At 45.3% G+C, this 15,451-nt stretch overlaps 1 protein-coding gene and 1 long non-coding RNA gene across 2 annotated transcripts in view; one reads left to right on the top strand and one right to left on the bottom strand.

Annotated features, from left to right (window-relative positions):
* Positions 1–15,451, top strand: part of BRSK2 (BR serine/threonine kinase 2) — a 488,049-nt gene that overhangs the window by 313,974 nt on the left and 158,624 nt on the right. The gene's annotated exons all lie outside the window — the stretch shown is intronic.
* Positions 12,155–13,125, bottom strand: LOC106722359. Its single transcript, XR_001358278.1, has 3 exons — positions 13,032–13,125; positions 12,808–12,920; positions 12,155–12,630 (listed from the first exon to the last, which is right to left on the bottom strand). It is a non-coding gene; the product is annotated as an uncharacterized LOC106722359 (long non-coding RNA).

Raw genomic sequence — 15,451 nt, forward strand, 5'->3', positions numbered from 1 at the left:
AGTTGCGGAAACTGCAGATAAAGCTAGGCAAGTCTTTCAATCTACTTAGCACAGCACTCACAGTTCCTGCTTCAAGGAGGAACAGTCAGAAATATCTTGCAAAGGGAGTCAATCTCTGTCCAGGACATTGCATGAAATACTGAGTGACAAACATACTTGCTAGCTCTTTCTCCAGAGAATTTTTAAAAATAAAACTGTATTTTTCACTTCCATTGGCAGCTACGTGTTGAGAGAGGGAGACCCAGAATACAGCCTACATTTACATTTCTGTGCATATTCTGTAGCTCAAAATCTCTCTGTTATCATGAAAAAATCTACCCGCTTTTGAAAATGAGGCCCATGCTGTTATTACCATCACACCTTCTCTGTGACCTGCTATCACTCCCGAAGTCCAGGGTACTGCTTTTTCCCTATGGCTGCACAGATGTCATACCATCCCTCTGCCTGCTTCCATCTGGTGAATGGCCAGTGTGTGCTGACTCCTGGGGATACTTGTCCCCTGCCCACCTCTGAGCATGGAGCAATCAACCAGAGTGGCAGGCAAATCCACCAAAAGAAAACAGTGTTTGGTCCAATGTGCAACCTTGTTAGAGTGCTGTGGACCCATACTTTGCTCCTTCAAGTGGGAGGTTACATATTTTTCCCTAGACTGTGCTGTTCTTTGTAGCCATGGGCTGAATCATCAGTGACATTTCAAATCTTCATTCCTCTGTTCTAAATAGACAGCACAGACAAAATAGGACAAAAAAGGGTGTATAATTGTCTCTGCTTTACAGATTGGGAACTAAGGTGCAGGAAAAAAGTAAGGTCCAAATCCTATTAAGTCTCTAACATGCCTAAGGACCACTTAGGAAGTAAAGGGCGTCCAATTAAACCTCCATGAAACACCTTGAATTCCACTTAGCCAAAACCTTTATGTTTCATGTAGGTGTTTCCCTCTTAGCCCAGAAACATGCCTACAGCCCCTGTGTGCCTTACCTTGGGCATGCTCAGAAGAGACTTGGGATGGCCACCAGGGAATCTTACACCACTTTTGCCCCTTTCTAATCCTGATGCTTGTGGGAGGGAACAGAAATTCCACATAAGTTTCCATATGCATGAGTAAGAAAGGACCATGGGCAGCTTCTGACATGCCAGAACAAGAGTACCTTGTAGTCCAATAGCTTACTGGTTAGAGCTCACCTTTTTATGTATTTGGCATTACACAGTCCATGAATAAAATGGGTATCTAGTGCGGGGGCTGGCAAGTGGAGAACAAAACCCAGGACTTCCTCTCTCCCAAAGCCATCGCCCCTTCATGGGGCCACAGAGGCAGTTTCTCTTTTGCTTCTGCCCTTCTCATCCTCCCAACTCTCATTCTGCCTTCCCCCAGAACAAGGGATGTGGGTTGAAACCCTTTCACGGTGAAGGTCAGGGCCTATGACCTGTGTTTACCATTTCTTGGGCAAGAGTTGTAACCACTAAACTGTAAAGCTAAGAGGTAAGAAAGCCTTCCTCCTCCTCTGATATGTGCTATGTTAGGTGTACTAGCCATGAGCAAGGGCCCCTAATAGAGTGCCTTCCCATTTAATGAGTTTGAATGTCCTGAATCACTGAATGTCCTGACAGAGGTGCTTTATACAGCTCATAAGTATCCCTACTGATATAGTTGGAAAGGGTTGTACGTATTAAGGTGTTTGTCTCCAGTGGGTATAATAGGATCAGCATGAAGAATGGGGTTGCTCATGGAGGTGCATATGCTTCCCTTCCCCAAAATAGGAGTCTTAGTCACCTCTGCAGGGTATAGTAGGATTGCATTTTGGGACTGCACTGTAATGGGATTAAGTCTCCTGAGGGAGGTTCCTACATTTGAGATAACCAGCAAGCACATGCTGACTATAGAGGCTAAATAGGATTTGGGCCTAAGTAATTTACTCCAGGTAAATCCTGGTGGAGCTAGGAGACCCAATGAGTCCCAATCCCCTAAATCCCAATCCATTCCTCACCCACAGGACCTTCTCTGTCTGACTGCTAATGTTCTTTTAGATCTGTGCACACCCTAGGCACAGCTAGGCAAGACTCAGGCCCCACTTCCAAAAAGGTTTGCCAGGGTTGGTGATTCTTTCATTTGAATCTGAACCAAGTTATGAACGAGCCTGAACAGATCTTTTGTTCACCTGGAGACCATACAAAACACAACTTTCATCATTTATGCCCCAAACCAAGCAACATTTCACTGTTTCAAAATAGCATCACTTTGTTTTTAGCATTTATTTGACACCAGACCAGGAGTTCACTCCTGACCAGGGGTGACAGTGGTGCACAATGAAAGATCCAAGCTCTAATTGTACATAGAGATAGAACAAGGTCTTGCTTGAATGTGGATCTTAACTGGGTTGAAATATGAAGTGGGAAAAAAAAGGCTTGTGACTGGGATTTGAGGCCACTGAAATCTCACAAGCTCACAGGGTAAAGATTTCCATTACATGGGCACTGGACCTGGAAACAGGACCTCATTCTGTTTTGAATCTGATTCAAGACCAAGACCATAAACGAAGGGCAAATTCAGTGCTAAAAATAAGTACATGCATCCCCTGACTAGTTCAACATCCAGATCAAAGGATCTCATGTTCACCCATGTATCTGATTTCTTATTTTATTTGTACATATATACCAGCAATTTCAGATGTATCCACTTATTCTTGGTGCCTTCATTTTTAGATGCCCAGTTGATAAGTTCAGGATCTGGTTTCTTTAAAGGTGGTAACACCTGCAACTCTCATTGAAATCAATGGCAGCTACATCTGCTCAGCACTCCCTCAGGCCTTAGTTCTAGGGGTTTTAGAAGGACCCAGTCCTGGCCATTGAGCTACTTATCTCTGGGACTATGATTGTTGAATACTTTTGTAAGCTGGAATTTTAAGTGCTATTATAGAAAACTATAATTGCTTCCAAGCCTTTCTAAAAATCAAGCTTCCATTGCAAGTGCTGAGCAATTGGAAATCTGGCCACATGAGGTTTCAAGGAGGCACCCAAAGATAGTCAGAACCTTTGAAAAGTTAAGTGTTACTTTCAGCTTCCACCCGCAGGAGTGCTTTTAAAACTTTTTTTCAAGGGACCCACTGGGGAAAGTTGTCAGCATCTAGCATTCCCCAGGGGATATCTAAAAGTTTGGAGAATATGTAGGAATGCCTGTTAAAAATGCATAGTGTTATGGAAAGCTTTTTAGTATTTTTTTTGCTGGTGAGCTCTCTTAATATACATGGATTGAATTTTTTTTCTTTTTTTTTTTTTTTAAATAATTCTTCCTTCATGGGGGAACTTTTGGCTGTGGATTCTTTTAGTCTGGATTCAGTGCTCAGCATTTCATGTGTGGATTCCACTTCAGAAAATATTTTCCCCAAGATGAGAAAATCTTAATGCATTTTAGGAACCGGAGCTGGGTTATACCGGCATGGACAAGGTTGCTTTGCAGTGATTGACAGTAGTCCCCAGTCAGGAGGATGTATTTGGACTTCAATGCTAGTGCTTTTCTGAATAGCCTATCCACAGTCATATTCTTGATCAGGCCCTGGAATCTGTGTCCAGGTATTAACAGCCCTGGTCTGGAAAGAGAACACGAACCAGGCCTCCTCCTACGTGTAAGGAAAGGTAGCTGGAAGGGATGAAGAACAAAAGAAAACAGAAAATGGTTGTATCTCCTTGAAGAGGCTGCCTGGTGCCTGATTTGCTAGTACAGGCACCTCATTTGCTAGGAAAAAAATGTGAATGAAGGTTGACATCATTTGGGAGTTTAAGCTTCTCTCACCTACTTCGCATGAAAGTGATGTAGATGCAAAACTTCCCGTGTGATAAGGTGCAAATGTCCTCTTCAGTCTATCAGAACTGACCCTGGAGTCTTTGGGAAGCAGCCTTATCCTCTCAGGACCCCTTATATATGTCTAGATCCCCCTCTGTAATTGTCTTGCCAGACAGGACAAGCATGCTACTGAGTTGTATTGGGGAGTCAGAATTTTATTTGGGGGGGGCGGTTACTGTATCAGTGCTTGGTGTTACAGCATCATCCTATTTGGGTGCTTTGTTACTAATGGCTAAATAATATAGGGCTCCTTAATTTTCCTAGAGACCAGATGAGAATTGGGAATATACCTTCTATTTTTGGGGTTGCTGGCAGTGAGCTTTTGGACCTGCTCATTGGTTCCTCCTTGAGAATCTATCTAAAATCCATCGTTGAACAAGGAACCACTTTGATATTATAAACTGCAGCTTACCAAAAGGTTATAGCTGCTGCAGGAGCTTAAAATAGCAGGCTTGATTCTCAGGTACAGTGCTCCTGAACGAGAAGGCAAGACAAAGGTGTCTGGCCCTCAGTGCAAATTAGAGCAATCTCTTGGCTGCTCTAACTTTTGCTCTGTTTCCCGTCAGGCCATATGCTGTGGGGGAAAGAGCGAGAGAATAGCCATGCTCTTTGGCACACTTCTGACATGGTCTTTATTCAGACCTATGCTAGGGTAGTGGGGGGGCCAGCATAAAGTCACTATATCAAGTGGGAATTTTGTGCAGAGAGCCATTTCCGCACACTTCCTTGTTGTTTTACACTGACAGAGTGGCTTGAATGGGTCCTCAGCATAACAGGGAATCAGGCCCAGAGTCTGAAAAGGTTACAATCCAGGGAGACTTTTTCCTTTCAAGGGCGCCTGTGTTTCGAGTTGGAACCTTTGCCTTAGCGCTGCAGCACAGAATCAGGGAATGAACTGTTCAAGGCGTTAGGAGAGGGAGAGAGAAAAGCAGAGAAACCTTTTCCAGCCTTGAAGAGACAACATCTTTCGTTCTGAGGTGGTGGCGGCAGCAGCCACCGCATCCACATCCAGAATGATTAATGAGCAGGCAGGCTGTCTGTGAGGAAAGGAGCATGAGCCCTGATGCAGAACTGGCTGTGGGGATCCCCCAGGGAAAGGCGGGCTGCTTCTGCAAGACAGTGGAGTGGGGGCAGCTTAGAGAAAGCTGACTGCACAGAAGGCAGCTGCTCTTAATGGTGCTGATGTCTTAATCGTCAGAGCTGTGCTGGTGGCTCCTGCAAAGACTTATCTCATGCCCCCACACTGCTCCCTTGAACAAAGGAAGTAAAGCAGCGTGGCTTGACCCCCTCTGCCATGGGTGGGTTTGGTGCTGAAAGAAGCAGCTCTATTTAAAGGAAATGCAGGGAGCCATAAGGGGAGGGGGTGGAGGAGAGAAGGGAATTCTCCAGATTTGGTTAAAAATAAAATGTGAATCCTATTTTAACCCCTCAATAGATGCGTTCTGCTGTTACAGTCTCCCTGGTGAAGCAAAACGCAGCAGCATTGTTTCAGGAGCAAGGGCTCTGTGGAAACGAGCCCATTTCTAGAAGTGTGACCCAGGTTCTTGCAGCAGAACCGGAGCTGCCTATACTCCCTAGCATGGCTTCGGGTAAACGACAGTACTAGACAGCACTGGAGGCAGTAAGGTCTGGGGCAGACATTGCATAACCCAGTTTGACCCAAATCAGTGAAGTCTGATCCTACATTCAACCACGTGGATCTGAAACCAGTTTCAGCCATTTTGAAAGTAGTTTATGTGCATTGAACTTACATGCTGTTACAGGTTTAAGCCAGTTTCTGATCACTTAAACCAGTTAATGTGTAACTTCTGTCCCTAGCCTAAATGATTGTTCTGCTACCTAGTCTATGGGTCTGCTTGGTCCCTGGCATTTTCTGAAAAGGGAAGTTTGTATAGGACTTAAAGACAGCTGGGAGGCAGAATACAGCAGTTCTCTAGCGGGAGGACTAAAGAGCCAAAAATGAAGGTGTTCTGCCAAAGGGGTGTCTGATGAGTGCACCTTGCCCGCATGTACCACAGCCTTGTGTGACTTGAAAACCATTTTTAGTTGAACAAACAGGTAAGATGTAGCTGGCTGCCAGGTGGAGTGTAGACTTTGAGACATGATTTTGCTCACTTATGCCTGAGTGGGCTGTCAATTTGGACATTTACTTTTCATTACTGGAATCCTAGCATCCACTCCCAGATTAAGCCACAATGAGAATGAGAGAGATGTCCTAGGAAAGAGAAAACCACAACAAAATGGATGGAGGTAATTCAGGTCAAAATGAATCGGACTGCAGGCAGATCCTGTTCCAAAAAGGAGCTTTTGCCTTCTGATGTCCAACACCAAACAGGGATAGTACTTCCCCCTTTGCAGCCAACCTAGACCTGTCTATAAGAACACATGTCTACCAGGAGATATAATGAGGAAGGTAAATTTGATTGTAGAGCAGAGAAGGGATAGCTGTGCCCCACAGCTTTCATCTCCCTTCCTTCTCTGACCTTCTCTCCCTCAAGCCCCTGGCAGGAAGGTTGTCATTTTTACCAGGGCCCATACAGCTTTTAGTTAATGTTTTTTTTGTTTGCTCTATTTTTACTTTTTTTTTCTTGTATCATCTTTCAAAACTAAAGGCGTGTTTTACCTTAGCAGTGATAGTTCAAACCATCTATTGCTACTAGTTCTCCATTTGAGACCATGTAGCCTTAAACAGGACTCTTCCAGGCTCTTAATATTAGCAACACTGGATCACAGACTGGCTCATTTCCTCACTGGGGCTCTTATCCTGAAAACATCTAGTCCCAGTTCAGCAACACAAATTTATCAACCTTTCTGAGAGACGCATCATGCTCCCTACAGGTGGGAGTAGACTGGCAAGACAGTGCCTGTGGTCATATATGTTCAGTAGTTTACCTTGCTGCCTGCTGTGAACACTGGAAGTCAGTTGGAGTTGGGAAGAATGGGAGGGGGAGGACAAAGAAAAATAAAGTTATATTATCACCTGAAAAGGACAGATAAACTTCTGAAAGAGAGAGAGCAAGCACAGGATTATGTCATACAAAGGCCAACCTTAAATCAGGAAAATATCTGCTGGCCACAGACTTCCAAAGAATATGGAAGATCCTAAAAAAATATTTTCATCTGGGAGGAGTAGAATCCATCGTTCTCTTGGATTCCCTTCCCTATCTGTCTTTTTAAGCATTTCACGATAACAGAGCTAAAATATATCTGCTAGTCAATGTAATGTCACTGGCCACCCTAAGGGAAACCTTAAAAACAGTCCTCAGTGCTTCAAAAAGTTACCCAGTTCAGCAACACAAATGTATCAACCTTTCTGGGACAGAAAAGATTAATAGTCCATAAAGCAGCATTGCAGATTGAGAAATGCAGTCTAACAAAAGTCCTCTGATTTCCAGGACATTGTGGAATAGAATCAACTAGCTAGTAAGGAACGGGTTTTGTCACCTTTCCTAATGCTGAATAGCACTTTATAGCATGAGGGTGACTTCATGGGACTAGAGAGAGGTAGTTAGTTATGTTAGTCTGAAGCTAGTCAAAATACAGGGCAGTGTCGCACCTTATAGACTAACTCGTTCAGAGAGGCACAAACTTTCACAGGTTACAGCCTTCTTCATCAGATAGCAGATAGCATCTGGCAAAGTAGGCTGTAGCCTATAAAAGCTCATGCTCTCTGAACAAGTTAGTCTATATAAGGTGCCACACTTCCCTGCTTTCATAGGACTGTTAATACAATAAGGAACTGCCAATATGAATGTTAGGATTGGTCCCCAAGTGAAAAATGAGGCCTCTCAGGTGGACGGGTAAAGTTAACTTATTGTACATGTGGCAACGTGGCAGGCCAATAAAGTTCCATCCAGGGAAGCAACAAGCTTCCAGAATAAATGCCCAAAATCACACATAGGAGAAAACAAGACAGCCACAACACAGAGGAAATGTTTCTGTTACCTGTGATACAAATCTGTGTTACAGTGTCTCATAACCTCACCACAGCTTATCAACTGCCATTCTGGCCTGGCTTACTGAACTGCATGCAACAGCAGCTAGAGCAGTGATTCTCAACCAGGTTGCCACTGCCACAAGACCCTTTTAAGGGTGTCGCATGATATTAACACAGTTAGGTGTGCAAGATAAACCTGGAGATTGCAAATAAGAATCCATAATGTCAAAAAAAATGACCTGTCATGCTGTTTCTGTGTTCTTTGCAACAGAACAATTGCTCTTTTATTTTTTTTGTAGTAAAAAAATAAGTTCAATTAAGAGATGGCATTTTTCAAGGTGAGGTTTGAGTCTCTAAAAAGGTTGAGAACCACTGAACTTGAGGACCATTGACTTGTCAATGTCATTAGATCTCCCAGAGAAGGCAAGAGACCAGATTAATTTGGGGCAAACTTCATAAAGCCTTCTACCAGGAGCACTTGGACAGGTCCTAAATATCGTTTGGTTTCCCCACCCTGGCAAGAGCCAGGTGACATAGAGGAATTCTTTCCCACTGTTCTGTTAAGTTCAGCAGCAAACTGCACCTGCCAAATCCTACACCCCAGCTCACAGGTTTACGGAAAACTGCAGCCAGAAGACTTATCAATATATAAGCAATAGAAGCAATAGAAGACTTATCATCAAAATACAATAATAAGGACTATGGGGTGAGGCCACAGCTCTGCTGATGCAGCCTCCAGCTTGGGTAGGAGGGTGCATGTAGGTTGGAGATGCTACTAAAAAATTAGCACCCTACTATGCAAAACCATATCATTTAGCCAAGTGACATAGTACAACCCTCTGACATCATACATGTTGTGGCAAAATGATCCTCTTCCCCTGTGATTCACTTAGTTGGTTATTTTGCCTTAATACCCAGAGGACTAAGTGGAATGGAGCCTGCTTCTCTCTGTTACTTCCTTTCCTAGTTCATATGCCTAAGCCAAGACTCTGCCCATTCCCTGGTAGCATGGATGCTGCCTCCTTCCTTCTCAGCCTGCTGCTGGGTTTTCCCCAGCATGGCTTCAGACCTCAGCAGATTTTTTGCCTGTCTCCCATTTGTGTGAGAGGCAGTAAAAAGCTGCATTCAGAGAAAGGCTTTCTCCATTGGAGAGAGAAGCTAATTGTGTCTCACATAAAGACGTGTAATTGGTTTTCATTTCTGCTGAGATAGAAAATGACATGTATAGCATCCCATGCCTTTTGATGCTGAAACCCTGATATGATCTTATTGCTTTGCTTTCAGAAGCTCCCCTGACTTGCAGGCCACACTTGATATGTTTCAGCGTAAGGGGTTGTCAGCTAATAAATATGGGCCCTGGTAGAAAATGTGGGGAGGTACTCTGGGTTAGAACTGGCCCAGGAATCCTTTTCAAATAGTGCTCGTTCCTAATTTAGACCCCATTTTGGCTAGTAAATTGCCTGCAAAGTCATTCTGCAGTCTACAGACATATTTGTTCTTTGTATTTGGAGAGTGCCACAGATATCAAGGTGTATTGTGGAAAGGAGATTGCATATTAATACATGTGCCAAACAATCCTAGGGTGTTCTGGGTTGAAGGAAGATTCAGTAGCGTTAGCTGTGTCCTTCTGCTTTTCTGCTCTTCTTATGCTGACTCAGCCTCCTCTGGGAATATCCAGCATGAGCAGGTCCACAGACTCTGCAGTTGTCAGAGACTGGAGACAAGCTAGTTAGCTTTCTCATTTCTCTCCTTTCTCCCTTCCTGTGACCGCTGAGTAGTAACCACTATTCTCACCAGGGACTAATCCTTTGGGATACCCAGGACCCCATCCTTCCCTTTTTCTCTTTCAGGGAGACAAATGATTCTGGGCCCCTTGTAATTGGGTGCTTTGTGCAGGGGCAGGTGGGAGGGGTTGAGGGCAAACACAATCAAGCAGTGATGCCTAAGGGTAGAGAGGCTCATTTTGAGAATGCAGTCTTCCCAATGAACCTTGAGGGACAAAGAAGAATTCATAATGCCTTCCTCCCTGTGTCTTTCTTTGGTTCAGACCAAAAATAACATTTTAGTGTGGGTATTTTCATTGCAGTGTTCAGCTGTGGGATGTGTCTCTAGCCTGTTTCAGACAGAAACAGGAAGATTTTACCAAGGCTTTAATGCTAAAAATCAGTGCGTCTGGGCCGGAGAAGTTCAAGCAGGTTAACAAACAGGTTTCTTTGGGGGCCCCTTCCAGCCCTGGTAAAATTTAAAGAGGTCTTTGCTAAAACAAATGTCCTGCAGCTTTCAGAAGCTTCTGTGAAGCTCCAAAGCTGTTCATTAGGGCATGTGGTAGAAACTTCATTATTTGGCATATTTAAAACCAAAATGACAGGATATATGATTCATTGCTGGTCACCTCTGTTCCCTGAAATTAATGCTTACATTCCCACTGACTTCAGTGGGACCAGAGTTAAGCTGGAAAGTGCTTTTGAAAAATCCCACCCCAAAGCACAGGGGAATTTAATTAATCCAGCTGTCTCAAGCCAAACCCAAAAATATGACAGTGAAGCTACTCCAGGTGGCACCCTCATCTCCAGTATACCTGACCAGGGCTTTCCTGAGTAGCATCACTTCTGCCTTTCCAGGCTTACCACATCTGAGTGATAAGGTGTATTTGGAAATGTCCTTCTCCAAGAGCACCTGGGGCACTGTGCAGATATACCCTTCAGACTCACTGCTAATGACCTGATCCATCCAGCCCCCCTGCTTGCCCTCAGTCATGGCACTCAAAGAAATATTGACTGTAGAAATGAGGCCTGTGCTACAAAATGTAGACCTGGACTTTAAACCCTAGAATTAACATGTCTTTATGTGTAGACAGGAGCAGGGCACGTTCCCATCTGAAGTACCAATTCATCTCAGTTCTGGTGTATGGACAGATTTTTAAGTTCTCATCACCCACCGAGGGGCTGGATTTGTCAAAAAAGTCAGTATTACCAGCCTTTTTGAAAGAACTGCCTCCAGTTATGAATTGACTTTTCTGTACTATCAGCATCCAGCTTCACAGTCCAAATCTCCTTCTTTCCAGTCAAGTTAATGGATATTTATATACAGGACCCACATTCTGCCCTATGAGATCTCCAGAGTTCAGAAAGCAATCTGTTCATAGCTTATCTTTTTCCCTGTGCTGCAAAGTCAGTACAAGAGAGAACGTAGCGAATGTATTGACAGGAGGCTACAGTGGGAGCAGCGTGTCTGTGCCTGGCACATTCACCTTATGAATAAAACAGACCGATTTCAACATCCTGGATAAAAAAGAACTGGTTTCTCAGATCAGTATTTAAACCAGGCTGGACCTGGCTGTATTAACGTGGAAACAGTGCAGGGTGGGGAAGGGTTGCACTGAGAAACACAGCCCGATTGTGAGAAAAGGGCAGAGCTTGGAGCTGCAGCCTGGCCTCCCTTGTCATGGTTGTGTTGACTCTACCGCCTGGCACAATTCCAGCAGTCCAGTCCTCTGTTGCTGGTTGCCCAGCTTCCCCTCCAGGTTCCCTCTTCACTGCAGAGAGAAGTGCAAACAGTTTTGTGGATGTGCTGCCCTTGGCCTTTTCACTCTGCCTGGGTAAAATCTGCAGTACTGTTTGACTTGGAGCAATGGCACCAATCCCTCTGGAAGCAGCAGTTCTGCTTGGCAAGCACACTTTTAAAAAAGGAAAGAAAAGGAAAAGATGTGGCTTGCTCCTATCTGCTGCCATCAGTGCCACCTTTAGGCATACTCAACAGCTGGTCCTCCTTGGAGCACTAATAGGTTGAGAATGCCGCTCATCCTACACTGACCTGCTGCTCCCCAGGTTTATCAGTCTAACTGAGATGATTGTGGTGTGCTGATACTGTGAAAGCTCTTATTTATAGAATGTGCATCAATATTATTGATGCACATTGACCCTGCAGTTCCCTAAAGATTAGCTCCCCATTCTGCTACGGTCTATCTGAGCCTGTTCAGGGACATAACCCCTGATCCTGCAATACTGGCAGTCTTAGAGAAGGTGGGGTGGAGGGATGCATTAGAATAAGTACTTCTCTTTATCCAGTTGTATGCATGCTTTCGCATTTTTGAAGTTACTGATAGTACTAGATTAATGGCTGGGTACCAGACTGCTGTAGACCAATGTGGCTGCATTGGCTATACCCTTGACTTTAATGGAACTAGGTTGATCTGCATCAGCTGATAATCTGGTCCCAATTTCCAGCCATTCTGGTCTCCTCCCAGAGCTATCAACAACTAGCTGATTTCCTGCAGGCACCCAAGCTGGCTGGTACAGAAAGATGCAAAGATGGAGCTGGTTGAGGCCCCAGCAATCAGTTCTAGGAGGGCATTTGAGAGAGAGCATGGAGCTGTTTGTGTGAGAAGCTGACCAAGAGCTGAGTGAGGGCATTTTGTTTAATGGAGCAGGGGAGATGGGGAAAAGGTTTGGAGTGGGAGTTTGCAGGGAGTGACATAGTCAGGGACTAGTTTGAGTAGGTTTGGATGGCCAGAGAGTCTCTTTCAGTTTTCCAGAACATAATTTTGGGCCACTCCTCTCCCTTCTTTCTGTCCTTTTTCTCTCCTCTTCATAATGCCTGCCACCCCCATCTGTGAGAATCCACCCCACAGCACTGAGAGCATATCCCTCCTTATAACTCTGTGCTCCCCACTCTCAGACTCACTGCCTTAAGCTTTTGGTAATTTGTACTGTCACACTGAATCCTGCCTAGGTTGATTGAGAGTTTGTCTTCTCATCTCTTCCCAACCGATGCCTTTGGTCATCGTCATTGTCGTCTTCTTCGTCGTCTTCTTCTTCTCTTCAGTGCTGTCTTTTCCAAATCCATTACACAGGTGCTGTTTGTTAGAACAATGTGGCAGTTTATTTTTTTTAATTGAACTCTCTCCACCTTTTTATGCAATCCCTTTATTCTTAGTACATCATCTGGGCCTCCCACATTGTCCTACAGTTCTGCAAACCAGAAGTGCTCCTTTGAGAGCTGTGAGAAATGTCAGTATCTCCTACTCACATACCATGATTATAGGCTCCCAGGTTGCTTCCTTCTCTGTATTGCTGCTTTAGGGCTGCATGCTGGCTGCTGCTCTGATTGGGTTGTTTCACCAAGAGGCCAGCTACCTTTTAAAAGCTGTGGGTGAGAACAATCTGGCTGTAGTCTGGTGTGAGCTCAGTGGCACTAGTGGTAAGTCAGTGCCAGGGGGCTTTCCCCACATCCACACTAGGACCAAGGAGCTGGGACCTGTATCCACACCATCACTGCTTTTCTCTGTGTCTTGTTGCCCAACTGCAGCATGATCGCAGCTTCCAGACTACAGGGAGCTGTGCTGGGACCAAGCATCTGCAAACTGCATCTGTGCTGTTGCAGCTTCTCCTCACTCCCCCTTTTCCCTCCTCCCCCCACCGCTGTGGCACAGGCACAGCTGGAAGCTGCCTGGCCCCAATGCAGCTCCCCACCAAGTGGAAGCTGCACACATGTGAAGGGGAGGGTTGGGAGAGGAAAGGAAGCAGTGCAGATGTAGTTTGCAGATGCCTGGCCTCAATGAAGCTCCCCACAGGCTCAAAGCTGCACTCATGCACAGCCAGGGACCAGGGGGCTGAGGGAGGCAGCAGCTGTGTGGGTGCAACTTTCAGCTGCCTTTCAGTGGTGTGGGCACAGACAAAGTCTCCTGCTGCTAATATGCCACTGAATCCCCCCAGCCTGCGTTGGACCAGAACCCAAAGGGTGGGGAGAAGGAGTAGGGGCACAAATGCAGCTGGAAACTGTCTGACCCCAGCACCGCTCCTCACTGCCCAGCCCTGGTAGCACCGTAGTTGCAAGAGTGTAGGCACAAACCAAACCCTCCAAGCCAGATCCAGCCCATGGACCATATGTTGTTAACCCCTGGTCTAGCCAATAAACACTTAATCTGAGCCAGGAGAGAAACTGGTGGTTAAAGGAATGCTCATGAACATGGGAACTACAGACACAATTTTTGGGGGCAGCTGGAGGGGACTCAGGCTGCCGGGGAATTGAATTTTGGTTTGGTAAGAGCTGGCAGGTTGTTCATGGGTGCTGAGCCCTTATTCTAGTTCACTGAGGGCCAATCCATTGGACAGCCATGCCACAAATTAGCCCTGTACCCTCCCTGGGTGCCACTCCAATCACCTTCCCCTGACCAATCTGCTGCTCAGATTTCTGCTCCCTACTCTGTGCTCCCTGCCCAATCTCTTGCTCTGCTTCCTGCCCTGTCTACTGCTGTGCTGCCTGTCCCCTCACTGATCTATCATGTGCCACACACACAGGCTTCCTGTGCCACTTGTGGCCCTTGTGCTGCAGATTGACCACCCCATCCTAGTTGGTGGTGACTGTAGGTGAGCAGTGTACATTCTCTTTCTTCATGCCAGGGTTCCTCAAGCATGTTTAATGGTACACAGGATGGGCTGTTTTGCCACATGCACTCTACTCTGTCATGGCCAGGTTGCCCATGCATGCTGGTCTGCTGCAGTGTGGCGTTTTTGCAGGGAAACAGCAGAGCAACCTTTTGTTGTGATGCAGAAGGAGAAAACAGCGCATAAAAATGACAAGCTGGGACAAGGATAAGCAAGAAAGGCAGGTCAAATATCAGGTCATTCATACTCAACAGTGTCTCTTTGATTTGTGTCCTTTGTCCCGCACTCCTCACTGAAGGCAATTGTGATGTGGCAGCCAGTGGTAGTGACAGGACGCACAGCAAGGCCGTCCGTCTTCTGCTGCAGAGGAGCTAATTCTGCTGAGTGTTGTCAGAGTTGCACGTCAGTCACTTGATTGCTGTATACCATTGGGCAGCTGATAATCCCAAACACTGAATGAATAAATCCACTTGTTGTCAAGTCCCATCAGTGTTGACGGCATAAAACACAGATGCTGCTTAAAGAAACATGCCTTGTAGACAAGCCTAAATGCCATAAAAGAATGCACGTACTGTCTAGCTGTGGCAAGAAGCCCTGCTGGTGTTGAACTCCCTGGAGTTAGACAGCAGGTATGAGTAGGGGCTGCCATGAACTGCATTGATGAACTAAGGACCAGCTATAAACCAAATATCCTCACTTAAGGACATGAAAATTACCCTGTCAGTGCAGGCCTGTTCTCCCCACTTCAGGAACTCTCTCAAAACCCAGGGAGTGGTTCCCACAAACATTCTCATTGTTTCATTTTGGCAGATTTCATCCCCTTTGGATTTCACACTAGCTTTTGAAACTGGAAATTATTTTCTATTCAGATATCAGCCTCGGCTTTTGCTCACTCATTCCTCTATTCACTTGGGAAAAGCTTTATCTTCGCTCATGAAAAAACTGGCCAAACACAGGAAAAAAATATAAATGACTCCGTAAGGGACAAAATAGTATTACTGCAAGATTTCCAGCCCAAGTTCTAGCCCAAACCATCCAAATTGCTTATCTAGCCAGATAAGCATTCAAGTTGAACATCCCAAAACTCTGGGGAAGTTCAGGTCCATACCAAGCCTTCTTGGTTTGTGCCCATCTCCTAGTACTAGCAATTGGTGAGGAAATATTCAGTTAATTACCTTTAAAATAAAGCAGGGTTGACATTAGAGAGATTTCATGTTAAACACCAAACACCCTGGGTAGGGGAAGGCAGGTGGTAGGTCAATGACCTATCATGGCTTTATCTCTCCTCTT

The sequence above is a fragment of the Alligator sinensis genome, unplaced genomic scaffold (genome assembly GCF_000455745.1).
Source record: "Alligator sinensis unplaced genomic scaffold, ASM45574v1 scaffold5_1, whole genome shotgun sequence".
Classification (NCBI taxonomy): Eukaryota; Metazoa; Chordata; order Crocodylia; family Alligatoridae; genus Alligator; species Alligator sinensis.